This window comes from Saccostrea cucullata, unplaced genomic scaffold (genome assembly GCF_032062105.1).
Source record: "Saccostrea cucullata isolate Sc308-1 unplaced genomic scaffold, CSIRO_AGI_Scuc_v1 ctg13225, whole genome shotgun sequence".
NCBI classification, from domain to species: Eukaryota; Metazoa; Mollusca; class Bivalvia; order Ostreida; family Ostreidae; genus Saccostrea; species Saccostrea cuccullata.
Genome location: NW_026920425.1, coordinates 1 through 15,630, shown reverse-complemented (window position 1 = coordinate 15,630; position 15,630 = coordinate 1). Strand labels below are relative to the sequence as shown.

Below are 15,630 nucleotides of genomic sequence, written 5' to 3'. Positions count from 1 at the left end.
ATATTTAACTCGGGTGATTTTGACCTGTTTTATTTCAGGTGTCTGGGGTACCAGTAGACAGGAATGTCTGTATATATGACTGACGTCGGTCAAAGATTCAAGCTGTGGGTCCTCACCAGCCACAAAGTGTTTAAGATTCATATTAAGCAGCTCTGCTCACTCATATAAAATATTTCTTAAATTCTTATGATTTTCCAAAAGAAATGGATTTGTTGAAAAATTGGACAAAGTTGTACTTCAAGTTGACAGATTTATAAAGGAATGATAGACAATTATGTTATTAAGAGTTATCTCTTTTATCAAAGTATCAATGAACTTTGAAATGAAGTGTCCATTATTTCTTTTAACCTGATCACTGTTTAGCCAGCTGTAGGGTTGGTATGTTGGTCAAATAACCCCCTTGCCCTCTTGATCTGTCAGTGAACATAACTTCATCCTTTTTATTTTAAATCACTATATCTCTAATACATGTATTTGTCAGAAAAAATGAAAAACCCAATGTGTGTATCAAAATGCCTTTAAAATGAACATATAACTTCATTGATGCATATTGAGTTGTTAAGGGGATTTGTGAATAGAACTGGCAAAAAGTTCGGGGGGCAAATTGTCAGCTACAAAAGGTAAATATTTAAAGATTTTATTACTAAAAACCAACTTTTATTCCCATGCGAGAAATTTTTGTGAGGTTTGCGAGAGCCTCATCATCCCCAGTATTTCTTTTTGTGAACCAGTCCTTAAAGCCTCTGTGTCTATTGTAAAAAAGGGCTTTTCCATAAAAATTAGTGATTAAAAAATAGTTTACCCGATGTAAAGTGGGAAATAAACTCGTAGCTAATAAAATACGTTAACAGTATAGAGTTTAAGAGGGTTGATATTTTTGTTTTCTCTGTTCAGGTTGAGTTACATTTTATTTTCTCTATGAAGGTGGAGTTATCCTCAGGGAGTACCTGGATGTAGAGAACACGGCCGCCTCCCCCAGAGGGGCCCCCCCCCCCCTTTGACGAACCCAGCACCGATATCAAATATTCTTTGCTAAAAAACGTCCAGCAAAACCTAAAAAAGGGAAGAGAGAGCCAACAAAACCTAAAAAAAATAAGAGAGAGCCCACAAAACCTAAAAGATAAGAGAAGCCCCCCCAAAAATTTTGAAGATATATGAGAAAGAGAGAGCCCACAAAACCTAGAAAGTTAAGAAAAGCCCATAAACCCTTAAAAGTTAAGCAAGAGCCAACAAAACCTTAAAACATAAGAGAGATTCCACAAAACCTGAAAAGATAAGAGAGATCCCACAAAACCAAAAAAGGTAAGAGAGATCCACAAAACCTAAAAAGATAAGAGAGATCCCACAAAATTTTGAAAAGATTAAGAGAGATCCCACAAAACCTAATAAGATAAGATAGAGCCCACAAAACCTAAAAAAATTATGAGAGAGGCCAGAATACCTAAAAAGATAAGAAGATCCCACAAAACCTTAAAAAGATAAGAGAGATCCCACAAAACCTAAAAAGGTCAGAGAGATCCCACAAAACCTAAAAGATAAGAGAGATCTCACAAAACGTAAAAAGATATGAGAGAGGCCAGAATACCTAAAAAGATAAGAGAGATCCACAAAACCTAAAAAAGATAATAGAGAGATCCCATAAAACCTGAAAAGATAAAAGAATCCACAAATCCTTAAAAGATATGAGAGAGGCCAGAATACCTAAAAAGATAAGAGAGATCCCACAAAACCTGAAAAGATAAGAGAGAGCCCACAAAACCTAAAAAAGATAAGAGAGATCCCACAAAACCTTAAAAGATAAGAGAGATCCCACAAAACCTAAAAGGGTAAGAGAGATACCACAAAAACTTAAAAGATAAGAGAGATCCCACAAAACCTAAAAAGATAAGAGAGAGCCCACACAAAGATAAAGAGATCCCACAAAACCTAAAAAAGATAAGAGAGATCCCACAAAACCTAAAATGGAAAGTGAGCCCACAAAACCTACAAAGATAAGAGAGATCCCACAAAACCTAAAAAGGGTAAGAGAGATCCCACAAAACCTGAAAAGATAAGAGAGATCCCACAAAACCTAAAAAGGTAAGAGCGATCCTACGAAACCAAAAAAAAAGATAAGAGAGATCCCATAAAACCTGAAAAGGTAAGAGAGACCCCACAAAACATAAAAAGACATTAGAGGGGCCAGAATACCAAAAAGATAAGAGAGATCCCACAAAACCTGAAAAGATAAGAGAGATCCCACAAAACCTAAAAAGATAAGAGAGAGCTCACAAAACCTAAAAAAGATAGGACAGATCCCACAAAACCTGAAAAGATAAAGAGAGATCCCACAAAACCTAAAAAGATAAGAGAGAGCCCACACAAAGATAAGAGAGATACCACAAAACCGAAAATAGATAAGAGACATCCCACAAAACCTAAAAAGGTAAGAGAGAGCCCACACAAAGATAAGAGAGATCCCACAGAACCTAAAAAGATAAGAGAGAGCCCTCAAAACCTAAAAAAGATAAGAGAGATCCCAAAAAAACCAAAAAAGGTAAGAGAGCCCACAAAACCCAAAAAGATAAGGGAGAGCCAAGAAAACCTTAAAAAGATAAGAGAGATCCAAAAAAAAAAACCTAAAAAGGTAAGAGAGAGCCCACAAAACCAAAAAGATAAGAGAGAGTTCACAAAACCAAAAAGATAAGAGACAGCCCACAAAACTTGTAAAGGTAAGAGAGAGCCCACTAAACCAAAAAGATAACAGAGAGCCCACAAAACCAAAAAAGATAATAGAGATCCCACAAAACCTAAAAAGAAATTAGAGAGGCCAGAATACCTAAAAAGATAAGAGAGATCCCACACAACCTGAAAAATTAAGAGAGATACCACCAAACCTGAAAAGATAAGAGAGATCCCACAAAACATAAAAAGATAAGAGAGATCCCACAAAACATGAAAAGAAATTAGAGAGGCCAGAATACCTAAAATGATAAGAGAGAGCCCACAAAACCTAAAAAGATAAGAGAGATCCCACAAAACCTAAAAAGATAAGAGAGATCCCACAAAACATAAAAAGAAATTAGAGAGGCCAGAATACCTAAAATGATAAGAGAGAGCCCACAAAACCTTAAAAGATAAGAGAGATCCCACAAAACCTAAAAAGATAAGAGAGAGCCCACACAAAGATAAGAGAGATCCCACAAAACCTTAAAAAGATAAGAGAAATCCCACAAAACCTAAAAAGGTAAGTGAGCCCACAAAACCTACAAAGATAAGAGAGATCCCACAAAACCTAAAAGGGTAAGAGAGATCCCACAAAACCTGAAAAGATAAGAGAGATCCCACAAAACCTAAAAAGATACGAGAGAGGCCAGAATACCTAAAAAGATAAGAGAGATCCCACAAAACCTAAAAAAGATAAGAGAGATCCCATAAAAACCTGAAAAGATAAGAGAGATCCCACAAAACATAAAAAGATATTAGAGAGGCCAGAATACCTAAAAAGATAAGAGAGATCCCACAAAACCTGAAAAGATAAGAGAGATCCCACAAAACCTAAAAAGATAAGAGAGAGCCCACACAAAGATAAGAGAGATCCCACAAAACCTAAAAAGATAAGAGAGATCCCACAAAACCTAAAAAAGATAAGAGAGAAAAGGGTTCACTGGAAAAAAGGAACAAAAGACCTGCAAGACTTAAAAAGATATGGAAGATGCTGACAAAATAGGGGGAAAATGGAACAGAGGCAAAACTAGCCTTAAAGTACATCAAGAGGTTGGTAAAGCCCATTAAAGGATTTAAAAAAAGGGGGGAAGACTTTAAATCTATAAAGGTATGAAAGTCAAGCTTTTATATCTACATTTCTCAGGTGTATCTCCTGTGAGAAGACTCTAACTACAATAGCGAAACTCTTCATTTTTATACGATATATAACTTACATTGTCTATAGTGCACATGCTAAGTTTGAAGAAAATCTACCGCCCATGGTATTTTTTAAGGGACCGTCTCAAAAACGTGTACATTTACTATATAGGATTATATAGGAAAGTGCCAATTTTTCGCACTTTGAAGCAAATTATACAAATACTACAATAGATTTTTTGCTCAAACTATAATATATGATGAATAATACTATATTGTACATTATATGTAAGAAACATAAAATTCTACCGTCTTGTTTCAAGAGGGAACATCTCCAAATGCCAAAAATTAATGAATTTTCCTGTTTTTACAGAGCTATAAAGTATAACGGATACAAAGGATTTATACAAAAAATTGTAAAAATGATGGAGAGATTCTCAAATTTCTGTGTATTAAATTTCAGGAGCATATGTTTATGACTTTTTCTTTTATAACATTTTTATTACTCTGACTTTAAGAACTCAACCTTATCGTAACGTCAAAAGCGGACAATTACATCGTCAATCTACCTATCAGTTGAAAAATCGTTTTAAAAATCAGTTACATGAAATCGTATTTAAATTTTTCAACCTGAAATTTCTTAATTTTGTTAAATTCTATTTAATTAAGTGAAAAAATTCCTTTAAAACAGTAAATACGCTTCATATTACAATGATGCGCGAAATACTGCGCAATGGAAACCACAGTCGGCACCCTTAAGACGGAAGGACTAATGACCCTCTGCTCCAAATTTCACATTTTTTTTAAACTTCCCAACATTGATTTTCATCAAGGGCTATAGCATCAGCTTAAAATCGCAGGCGCTTGGCCTTTTCTTTTTGTTAGAAATAATAAAACAATTTGAAAAAGTATATAGACAAAAGAAATAAAAATATTGTGTTTTTTAAAATCATGATCGAGTTATTTTAAACATATAGTTAATGAAAGTGGATATGGACACTCAAGAATTAAAATTATGGTCGGAAGAGGGATACTTCGTATCGGAGCCAGTGTTCGTAGCTACCCCCGGGGCAACGAAGGAGGATGAGGGTGAGGGAGATTAAATTAAAATCAACCAAACAAAGAAAAATAATAACAATACTTTAAGATTTAAACCAGTTTTCCTATACGCCCATATGTCCTCGCTGAAACAATTAAAATTTTTATTAAATTTTACAATTAAATTATTAAACTGACGATGATGTATAGAAAGTATAAATACTGATGAAATATGTCTAGGAATCGCAGAAGAAACTATAATATTTGAATTTAGATATGCTTTCAAAAGAGAATTTAAATATATTTTCATATATTTTAAAGATGAAGAAAATTTATTTTGAAACATATGCGTAGGAATTTATCAATAAATATATCAAATAAATTAAAATTTTTCAGGCATGGTCCTCAGCGCAATCAGTCCAGGTGATAAAGACAAGAAGGCGTTTTTGTTATTACTCAATGCGCAGACGTTTTTAGAAGAAGCCCGTGTGACCTTTGACACAGACAGATTTTCAAGAGATTTCCATGGATTTTTTAAGCCAGAAATGCAACGAATTTTACATTCAAAAAGGAAAGAAAACCAGTCTGATAGTTGATGTTGAAACAATAATGTTGGATATAAATGCACAAATTTTAATGTATAATGCATGAACTTTGAAAGCTTTTCCACGGTGCATGGAATCATCAATGCGAGGGACCAATGTTCGTGGATTTCATGGCTCATCCTTATCCATGAATTTATATCTCCGTGAACAATTATTATCTGGACAACATTAATTTCATTCAATCTTCTGTATATACGAGTTATTCACGAAATTAAGTCCCCATGTGCACGAACCAACAAAATTTTACTTGCCGTGGACCAACAATTACATAACCCCCACGAATTAAAATGATTTTACAGTAAACTTCATGAAAACATGTAGACTGACAATGCTGCAAAAAAAATTGTGATACTAATACACTATATGCTTTATTGAGACCAAAGTTAACAATTCATATAAATGTATATTTAACTTCAGTCTGAAATATCAAGTCGAAATGATATACCTGAAGAATACCACACAGTGGTCATTCAAAATACCCACACGTGACACTTTCTGTGCAGGATTTCATCCAAAAATAATGTTTAATATTATGACTGTACATGACTATAAATCATACTCTTTAATTAAATCTATTCGAAATATACTTGTTAATAATAAACAATGTATGAACTTTTTACATATATGTGTTGATAATTTTTTACAGTACTAGTATGATTAAGATATATATTATTAAAGTAAATTTGTTAGTTAAAACACATAGCAAAGAAATGTGAAGATAGGGAGTAGTTATGAAGCTGAAAATTCCATTGAAGCAATACAAATTCGGAATGGAGCAAACACCTTCATTGAATATTGATGAATAATCTTAATCTATAATACATTTCTTATATCAGAGAATACCTTCCCATAAAATATATAATTTTCCTCGAAGTTGAATTTTGAATTTCAAGTTTTTCACGAAGTAATTTATTCAGACATTTCAAAAACAGTTTAGAAAATGTGATAATCCTGTTATATTACAAAAAATACCAAAGAAAAAAAAACATATTCGAGGAACATTTCACCACACCTTTAAAAAAATTCTAAATGTTCAAGCACAATTTGACTTTTATATCATAAAAATAAGTTACAGATATTAAAACTGAATTAAGTAACCATCCTCAACAGTGGAGAGGGGAGGTGGTACCTACCAGTCCCAGTTTTCATCCCACTTCCTGTTGAACTCGAGTTCGGAGGTCCTTGATGTACCCACTACTCCATCATCATACAGATCACCGTACAAAGTCAAACCAACCGCCCCAAAGGTAACTGATGCGGCTCCTAACCCTTTAGCAAAATTCAAACCATATCTGAACACAATCATGATGCTGCTGATGATTTGAGTTTTTCGTAATTTTTCAAACTAGATTAATTTGTATTAGATTTGTGGTTAGAATGTGTTGTTTTAATTACAGGACCTCTAGCCTGCAGGCCTTTGTGACGGACTTTGTTCAGAATATATTTCTGGGTCAGGTTCATTACACGGTGTCTACCAGTATTAGTTCTGCCACTAAAGGTAAAAGTTCATGTACTAAACGTTAGCAGGTGTGTAAATATGTACTATTAATCTCCTAAAATGATTTGTATATGAATTAATATTATGATAGTAAACCAAGATATATGTAGTTTACTACAGGAAGTATAAACAAAAAACTTGTATAACTTTTTGAGTTGTATGATGGTTAAGAAATTACTGAGAAACATGAAATTTTTATGCCATGCTATATTTCTAATTTTGATTAACATATAGGTAATTTTTTCACAGTACTTTTATTTTTAAATAATTGGTTCATTTTCCACTTTTAAGATTTAATCCGCTACTACAAAAATCCTCAGAGTATGTATGTTTTGAAGTCACTAACAGTTTTTAGTCATATGTCTGTCACATGATTTTTTTTGGTTTGATCACATGGTTTTTGTTGTCATGGTGACAATTTTGAACTTATAGTGTCACTATTTCACCTCTCAAAAAGAGTGACAGATATGTGATAAATTATGTTGATGGTGACAATTTATAATTTTATCTAGCACTTTAACCATTATTTAAGATGGCTGCTAATATTCATAAATTTGATGCAACAAAACTCATCTACATTTGTATCTACTGCTAATAAATAAAAGATTGTAGATTATAAAACTGCCTAAGCCTTTCCTAGGCTTTTCTATAATGGTTCTTTATTATGGCATGAAGCTCATGCAAATATTATTTTATCATTTAATATTAAAAGATCAATTGAGTTTTTTTTTTTTTTTTTGCCCATCTTTCTTTTAATCTTTATTTCATTAGGAAAAGTACTTGTACATAGAATACCAGTTAAGATTATTCATCAAAGAAATAGCAACATAGCAATAATAAAAATCTTACTAATAATCTGTTTATATTCAAAATATTCCTCAGTAAATGTAGTTCACATAAACTTTTAGAAGCATTTCATAATTTTTTACAAAAACATCCTAGATGTTTATATATTTCCTTGAGGTTCGATGTCTTTTTCCATGTTTGATAACTCTTCAATCTGCTTGATACAGGATTCTTGAAAAAGATGACCTAACAGACCTAAGTTTTGGGGCCAATAGACCCCCCCCCCCCCCCCCCCCCCCACACACACACACAATAGTGTGGCTTGCGATCAAAGCCCCAGGAAACTCCTTGATATGAAGTCTTTAATTAAAACAGTTTATTGAATATTTTATTTAACTACATGTATGTTTTTTAAAGCGTAATATTTAACAAAATCCATCTCAAAAGATTTCTTCATTTTCATTATGCTACATAGTATTACAAAACTATTTTTTGTGTTAATGTCCCCCCCCCCCCTTTTTAAATCTGCTAATGCCTAAGAGTTTTAAGTTTCCTTGTACAATAAAAATTAAGTAGATTTTGGATCAAAGACCTTGGTAGCGAAGATGCTTGTACGGTACTTCACAAATGTTTGTACATGTATAACTTTGAGTTAGAAAAGGGTAAGAGTAACTGAATTTGACTGAAAAGTTACTGAACTTGACTAAGGGACATGGAACCTTAAGATTTTTCTCTACATTCTTGCATGATGTGATATTTTCTGATGTCTACACATGTTATCTCCTTTCTTTGTTTATGTCCACTCCAGTGGATGAGGAGGATGAGAGTAAGTCAGCATGTCATGTGACTGTCATGTGACCCTTATAGCTGCAGATGTGCACCACTATTATCTTTCTTTAAAATCTATGTTTTCTGTTCTTTCTAAAACGTAGCTTACATTAATATGCCACAGGCATTATTTTGTCTGAAACTGTCTCAGCTTTGAATATGGCTGTATAAATCTATATCTCAAACAATTAAGCATTAAGGCCATAATAAATAAATAGCTAGATTCTCATCCGAATTTTTTTCAAAATCGAGGCGGGCGGGCGGCTTTTATTTTATATTTTTTATTTTTTCAATTTTGCAGATTTTTTATTGACCTGGTCAATGGATTAAATTTCCCCAAATACCCAAAAAAAAGTCATAGTAAAGGTTCAATTATCTCATACTTCACATCATCACCGATCTTTTTCAACCAATGAACCTCGTTTAAAATATATACGCATGTATAACAGCAATTAGTCAATTACCATCTTTTCAGCTGTCAAATTATGTCGACTTTCGCGGGGTATAAAACGAAAATAGAATGGTAGATGAAAATATCCCGTAGAATTAAGATGAAAAAAAAACAGAAAAAAAAAGAGGCGGGGGTATAAGATTGGGGTGGGCGGGGATGAGAGTCTAGGAATATTTTTATTATGGCCTAATATGAAGTAAAGAAAGCATTACCTTAGGGAAAATATTTATTTTATTTACAGTTACAATGTACTGACTGTATAGAATAATAAATTGCATGTGAACTGCATAAAATATGTACTAACATGCAAGTAATTAGAACTAAAATGTAAATAATTCCATCTAATCACGTCACATCAACTCAGAAAGAGTAAAGTGATTGAGATGCAAGTCTATTGTAGGATTCAGAATGTATATATGTAGATGTGTTTAATGGTCAGTACTAATGGATAATTTATGAACGGAATATGCAACACTTCATGTACTGAGTATATACTTATAACTTGCATTTTCGTTATTTAATCAAAACACACGTATTGAACATTTTAAAATCTTACATTACTTGTTTAAACATCACTTAATGTTTATCCACCCCACACAGATATTGGAAAGATCCATACTCAGTAATTGCATAGATATTTTTATGACCCCTTCAAGAAAGGGGGGGCATATTGCTTTGCTGCTGTCTGTCGGTTGGTCAGTCTGTCTGTCGGTCCACTTAGTTTCCGTTATTTTCTTCACAACTGTTGCACATACTGAAGTGAAATTTATTATAAAGATTTATCAGATGAATATCTAGGTCAGGTTTTGTTTTGGGTACAATCGCGCCATTTTTGAGACAGAGTTATGCCTTTTGGACTAGAAAAGTTCCAATGGGGGGGGGGGGAAATGTTTTACAAACATCTCTTGTTGTCTAAGTGTTGTTTTTCACATGCCTTAATTGCATCTCTTTTATAGACCCACAAAGTTTGATTTTTTGGAAAACTTAATGTAGATGTTTTGCTGTGAATGTGAAACTTAATGTTGTTCAACTTTTTGTTTTTTCTTGTTTTCAGCTAATGTGCTTAACATTCCCGCCATTTACTAAATAATGTTGTGATCTTTATAACAGAATTGAGACATTCTAATATACAGCTTTCTTTATCTAGAAATCTGGTTGTGGCTCTCATTCTTGTCATTCATCCATTCTTTAGGTTTTGATGCCTTGAGACATGTTGTGGATCATAAAACACAGAAAGAACTCGGTGTATCGAGACCTTTATTGACAGTACGTATAATTCTCAGGCAGATCTTATTGCATCAATTATTGATATTATACTTTCATGAAAATTGGTTGAATCTGATTCATTGAGACACATTTGTTACAAAACACTATTACCCACTGAATAATGAAGCCACACCCTCCAGCGTAGCTACAGTCAACATTGCTCGACGACGGGTAAATTTTCCAAAAAAAATGTTGACTATGTAGAATTTATGTGTGCTGGGTTCACTGTTTATGTTTTTACATCTCAGTTGACAATGGTTTTTTTGGGGGGAAACTTTTCAATATTACACTAACTACATGAAATATTTATATTTGACACTTTTTTTAAAAAATACTTGTTCCTGTATTTTCAAATGTATATAGCAAGGTTTGAACAAATTTGCCAAAGCTGTCTTTTTTTCTTTTTGATATGACCTATTCCTGACCAGTTACATGTATCTAAAAAAAGGCATTTTTAGGTCACCTGAGAAAACTCAGGTGACCTATTGCTATCCGTTTTCGTCCGTCGTCGTCCGTCGTGTTTTAACATTTGAACATTTTCAGCTACATCTCTGAACCATGAACCAATTTCAACCAAATTTGGCACAAAGCATCTATGGGTGAAGGGGAAAAAAATTGTGAATTTCATATCCCTGCCCCCCGGGCCTGAGGGGTGGGGCCAAAACCACAAAAATTAATGCAATCTTTAAAAATCTTCTTCTTTACTCCTGGACATCAAGCAGTCAAACTGTTTGCATGATTGTAATCAGCATTGAGTCCTTTACCAAAATTGTGAAATTCATGGCCCTGGGGCAGGGGTTCTAGTGCTAGGGTGGGGGTAAAAAAGTATATAGTGAAAATGCATTATTTCTTTGGAAATTTTTTTACTCCTGGGTATTAAATAAACCAACTAATACATAGTTATGATGAGCAAGAGTGCCTCTACCAAAATTGTGAATTTTATGGCCCCAGGGTCAGGGGTTCTGGTGTTAGGGCGGGGCTCTATTGATTATATATAGTGAAAAAACATGATTTATTTGAAAATCTTCTTCTTGCCCCTGGGTATTCAATATACTAACTAAGTGCATAGTTATGATGAGGATGAGTGCCTCTACCAAAATTATGAATTTTATGGCCCCAGGGTGAGGGGTTCTGGTGTTAGGGTGGGGCTCTATTGATTATATATAGTGAAAGTACATGAATTCTTTGAAAATCTTCTTCTCTGCTCCTGGGTATTAAATAAACAAACTAAATGCATAGTTATGATGAGGATGAGTGCCTCTACCAAAATTGTGTTTTATGGCCCCAGGGTCAGGGGTTCTGGTATTAGGGCGGGGCTCTATTGATTATATATAGTGAAAATACATGATTTCTTTGAAAATTTTTTCTCTGCCCCTGGGTATTAAATATATTAACTAAGTGCATAGTTATGATGAGCTTAGTGCCTCTACCAAAATTGTGAATTTTATGGCCCCAGGGTCAGGGTTCTGGTGTTAGGGGGGGGGCTATTGATTATATAGTGAAAATACATGAATTCTTTGAAAATCTTCTTCTCTGCTCCTAGGTATTAAATAAACCAACTAAGTGCATAGTTATGATGAGCAAGAGTGCCTCAACCAATATTGTGAATTTTTTGGCCCCAGGGTCAGGGTTTCTGGTGTTAGGGCAGGGCTCTATTGATTATATATTGAAAATACATGAATTCTTTGAAAATTTTTTCTCTGCTCCTAGGAATTAAATAAACTAAGTACATAGTTATGATGAGCAAGAATGCCTCTTTTAAAATTATGAATTTTATGGCCCCAGGGTTTCTGGTGTTAGGGCAGGGCTGTATTGATTATATATTGAAAATCATGAATTCTTTGAAAATCTTCTTCTCTGCTCCTAGGAATTAAATAAACTAAATAATAGTTATGATGAGCAAGAATGCCTCTTTTAAAATTATGAATTTTATGGCCCCAGGGTCAGGGGTTCTGGTGTTAGGGGGGCGGGGCTCAATTGATTATATAATGAAAATACATTAAATCTTTGAAATTTTTTTTTTTTTGTCTCTGGGTAAAAGCAGATGAACTACCTTTATAGTTATGATGAGCAAGGGCCCTAATCTTGCAGAATTGTGAATTTCATAGCCCCAGGTTCAGGGGTGGGGTGGGGGCTCCCACTATATACTGAAAATGAATTTATTGTTTGAAATCTGCTCTTTTGTATTTATATAACATTTATTTATTTTTTGATATTAAGGGTGCCTTTTTGAATTTTGTGTAATGTGTGGACCTAGGGTCAGGGGTTTATGTCACAGGGTTAGGGGCACTACTGGTTAGTTGGGAAAGCATTTTTTTTCCCCCACCCTGCATATGGGTATTCAGTAACCAAGCTAAGCAACTGCTAAGTGTATTGTTATGATGATCAATGGTGCCTCTTTCAAAATTGTGAATGTCATATAGCATCTGGCTTAAAACATGAATCAAATTCAAGAACTGGAAAATTGTTGCATAATGCTCAGGTGACCTATAAGGCCCGTGGGCTCTTTTTTTTTTTATTTTTCCCCAGTTGACCCCTTATCTATATTATGTAAAATTTACTGTTGGGGAGTTTTTCATTTTTAACTTATATTTTTTATGTTTACAGAGCACAGTGACAGTGGATAAGAATCTACAAGAGCTGCGGGGAAATGATGCAGGATCTTCCAGACTATGCAGACCAATTCCTAAATGATCTGTAACACACTGAAAAAATACAAAGATACCTGTCACTCAGCATACAGGGGTAGGTTATTCTGTCACTCCAAATACAGGGGTTGGTAACTCAGTCACTCCACATAAAGGTAACTCAATCATACAGGGGTAAGTAACTCTGTCACTCCACATAAAGGTAACTCAATCATAAGGGGGAATTTTCCCCCACATAAAGGTAACTCAATCATACAGGGGTAAGTAACTCTGTCACTCCACATAAAGGTAACTCAATCATACAGGGGTAAGCAACTCATCATACAGGGGGAAGTAACCCGTTTACAGGTGGAAGTAACCTTTACTCAGCATACAGGGGCAGGTAACTCTGTCACTCAGCATACAGGGGCAGGTAATTCAGCTTACGGGGGAGAAACTTGTATATGTCACTCTGCATACAGGGGTAGGTAACTCTTTACCTGCACTCTGCATACAGGGGTAGGTAACTCTGTACCTGTCACTCTGCATACAGGGGTAAAACCCCCTACCTGTCACTCTGCATACAGGGGTAGGAACTCTTTACCAGTCACTCTGCATACAGGGGTAGGTAACTCTTTACCTGTCACTCTGCATACAGGGGTAAAAACCCCACCTGTCACTCTGAAAAGGGGGAGGTAATTTGTACCTGTCACTCTGCATACAGGGGTAGGTAACTCTTTATCTGTCACTCTGAACAGGGGTAGATAACTCCCTACCTGTCACTCTGCATACAGGGGTAGGTAACTCTTTATCTGTCACTCTGCATACAGGGGTAGGTAACTCTTTACCTGTCACTCTGCATACAGGGGTAGATAACTCTGTACCTGTCACTCTGCATACAGGGGTAGGTAACTCTTTACCTGTCACTCTGCATACAGGGGTAGGTAACTCTGTACCTGTCACTCTGCATACAGGGGTAGATAACTCTTTACCTGTCACTCTGCATACAGGGGTAGGTAACTCTTTACCTGTCACTCTGCATACAGGGGTAGGTAACTCTGTACCTGTCACTCTGCATACAGGGGTAGGTAACTCTTTACCTGTCACTCTGCATACAGGGGTGGGTAACTCTTTACCTGTCACTCTGCATACAGGGGTAGGTAACTCTGTACCTGTCACTCTGCATACAGGGGTAGGTAACTCTTTACCTGTCACTCTGCATACAGGGGTAGGTAACTCTTTACCTGTCACTCTGCATACAGGGGTAGGTAACTCTTTATCTGTCTCTTTATCTGTCACTCTGCATACAGGGGTAGATAACTCCGTACCTCTCACTCTGCATACAGGGGTAGGTAACTCTGATTATGATCAGTTAAATAACAGACCCTTTTTTTGAAGAAACTTTTGAAAACTAGATATTAATGTAAAACAATTCACAAGCAATTTTTGAGTCCCTGTTTTTTCTTTTTTTGTTTGATATTTTTTGATGACAAAGTTTGACTTTTGTTCCAATTTTTTCTGACAGAAATTGTCCAGTATGACTCTGATGACAGGCGGGTTATCAGTGCTATGTGGGCTAAAGATGAAGACATCAGTCGATTCCTCAGGTAAGACGTCAGAACAAGTTTACCTGTCCTATATCTGTTGTAAGATACATTGTATTTCTCAGCTATGTTAACCAATTTTTATTATCCTGCGAGAAATTTTCGCGAGTTTCACAAGAGTCTGGTCATTGCAAGTTTTTCTCACCGCAAACTGGTCCTCAACGTTTCTGTGTCTATTGACAACAGATCCAAAAGGGCCTGATTGTGGAAATTAGTCGTCGCGACCTAGTTTACTCCTGTAAATCACCAAACAAAGTCATCACAAATAAAAGTTGGTTAACAGTATTCTTTTTGTCTTGACTTACTTGAAAGATTATTGATAGAGAAGTTCAGTCTTCATCTTTCTTCTTCAACATTTTTTATATTATTTTGCATGTATACTTAAATTTCTGCACTAGATTTTCTTAATTTAATTCCTTAATTGTCTTAAAATTTATAATAAAACTTTTCTTTTTTTATGTGAATGTAGTTTCAGTTATGAAGTCAGGTAGACTGTTTCACTGTTTTGTGCACAAAATAATGTTAACCATAGAGGCTTATTCCTTTTCCAACCAACAACAGAGTTTCCCATCACCTCACTCTTTTCATTCAGACATGCACTCTTTTGTTCATTTACATGTAGCAGATAGCACCCAATTACCAACACACTGTCATGTTTTCAATGTGTGGACAGCAAAATTTTTTAAACACAAACATGATGAGGCTAACAAAAAGTTTGAAGATGTCCAACAGTATTTCAAAATGCTGAGAATAAAATACAAAAAGAAAAAAAAATGGTTGTAACTTTTAGCTTACTTCAACATATTCAGAGTATTCAAGATTTCTATTATCGGTATACTGAAAATCAACTGTATTCACAATTTTTTTTTACCCTTAATGTGTAACAGATTAGAATCAAAATATTTGAGTCATCGTTTTGTTCTCATTAAGATTACGCTCACTGTATACAAGGAAATTTTTGGTTGGGTGAATTTAAAAAGGAGTGAATTCAAAGAATACGGTATCATTTCTCAAACAAAAGTGTGACTGCTTGGACGAATTTAAGACAGGGGCAAAATTATTTGCATGATTGAAAGGGCGAAAA

The 15,630-nt window shown here is 34.7% G+C and overlaps 2 long non-coding RNA genes across 2 annotated transcripts; both read left to right on the top strand.

Moving 5' to 3' along the window:
• The first annotated feature begins 4,818 nt into the window (after window positions 1–4,818).
• On the top strand, window positions 4,819–6,109 carry LOC134248858 (uncharacterized). Its single transcript, XR_009988154.1, has 2 exons — window positions 4,819–4,932; window positions 5,278–6,109. It is a non-coding gene; the product is annotated as an uncharacterized LOC134248858 (long non-coding RNA).
• A 773-nt stretch (window positions 6,110–6,882) lies between these two features.
• LOC134248854 (uncharacterized) lies at window positions 6,883–14,545 on the top strand. Its single transcript, XR_009988151.1, has 5 exons — window positions 6,883–6,984; window positions 7,276–7,305; window positions 10,242–10,315; window positions 12,923–13,060; window positions 14,468–14,545. It is a non-coding gene; the product is annotated as an uncharacterized LOC134248854 (long non-coding RNA).
• The last annotated feature ends 1,085 nt before the right edge of the window (window positions 14,546–15,630 follow it).